The sequence below is a fragment of the Triticum aestivum genome, unplaced genomic scaffold (genome assembly GCF_018294505.1).
Source record: "Triticum aestivum cultivar Chinese Spring unplaced genomic scaffold, IWGSC CS RefSeq v2.1 scaffold16818, whole genome shotgun sequence".
NCBI classification, from domain to species: Eukaryota; Viridiplantae; Streptophyta; class Magnoliopsida; order Poales; family Poaceae; genus Triticum; species Triticum aestivum.
The window spans coordinates 96-1364 of NW_025272412.1; the positions used below are offsets into that span (position 1 = coordinate 96).

Here is a 1269-nt window from a genome sequence, read left to right on the forward strand (position 1 = left end):
GATCTTGAGAAAATTAACTGAGAAACCAATGTTCGCTGTTACTTCTTACTCTAGTTACAACTTCCAGTTACATGTTGATACACAAAATACAAATATTGGAAGGGGTGACCCACAATTACAAAACCAGAAAAAGAAGATATGCAGAGCTATATTTGAGAAACCAGTGATATATTAAATGATAACAAGCATGCAGTATTGTCCATTACCTTTACAATTAACAGTCCAACTTTGTTTCCCTCCTCTGAAGAAGTGATTTTTTAGGAGTCCTGTAACCTGGAAGATGAAAATCAAAATATATCAGACTTTCTAAAAGCAGTTGTGGTTCTAGCTAGTACTACTAGTAGAATCTCTTGCAGACATACGGTTGCAGAGGAGAGACATCAACTACCTTGGCCTATTCAAGACCAATGTCTGTATAGAGCCATTTTCTTCTACCAGTACCCAGCAAATGAGGAAGGAGACCATTCTCGTTATTTTCTGGTCATTAGAGTCGGGGGTACTCACATATGAAATTAATCAGGAAATGGAAACAAATCCTAAAGAAGGGAAAATAAGAAGAAAAAAATGGATCTGGAAGGGTGGTACCTGGATGGAAAGGGGCGGCACTCATAGAAGGATGCGATGGCGATCGATTGACGACATTAGCAGGTACCTTTACGGCGACCCTCCGGAGGTAGAGGCGAAGTTGACGGCCATATTCCGGCGGCGGCTGTTCCTTGTTCGGCAACCCAGCGAGTATGGCGAATGGGGCGGGAGAGAGGTTGGCGGACGCGCATCCGGCGACGAGGGATCTGGGGCGCAGCAGGTTGGCGACGGATTTGGGGCGCATCTGCGTAGAGACGACGAGGGATCTGGGACGCCGATGGCTGGCGGCGGCCAGATCTGGGATTTGGGGGCGCCGCTGTCTGGCTCGGGTGGGGAATGACTGGGATTTTTTCGCTGGGGCTTTATTCCAAGTTTTCCAACCGGTGAGCGGCAGCCCAAAAATTAGTTCAGCGGCGGGACGGGCTTTGTTTTCGCGCGCGTGGCTGAATTCATGGCGGCAAACCTGGGCTTCATTTTCGCTGTGGGTTACGCACGCCAGGGATATTGGTTAGTCCTGTGGGCCGGGCCAGGACCGACAGCAATATTGTTTTTTCTGTGAGTTTTTGCCTGGCGCACAGGAATATGGCCCATTTTCCTGTGCGCTAGTGCGGGCCCGACAGGAAAAGTTATAACGCACAGAAAAATTTCAGTTTCTGGTAGTGCGTCCCCTAGCATGAAGCTGGA

The 1269-nt window shown here is 48.4% G+C and overlaps 1 long non-coding RNA gene across 2 annotated transcripts; it reads right to left on the reverse strand.

Moving 5' to 3' along the window:
• Positions 1-206: 206 nt before the first annotated feature.
• LOC123178224 (uncharacterized) lies at positions 207-1175 on the reverse strand. 2 transcript variants are annotated; one of them, XR_006489413.1, is made up of 3 exons: positions 586-1175; positions 389-477; positions 207-273 (listed from the first exon to the last, which is right to left on the reverse strand). It is a non-coding gene; the product is annotated as an uncharacterized lncRNA (long non-coding RNA). The 2 variants fall into 2 exon arrangements; XR_006489412.1 differs by having other exon boundaries at positions 363-477.
• Between the last annotated feature and the right edge of the window lie 94 nt (positions 1176-1269).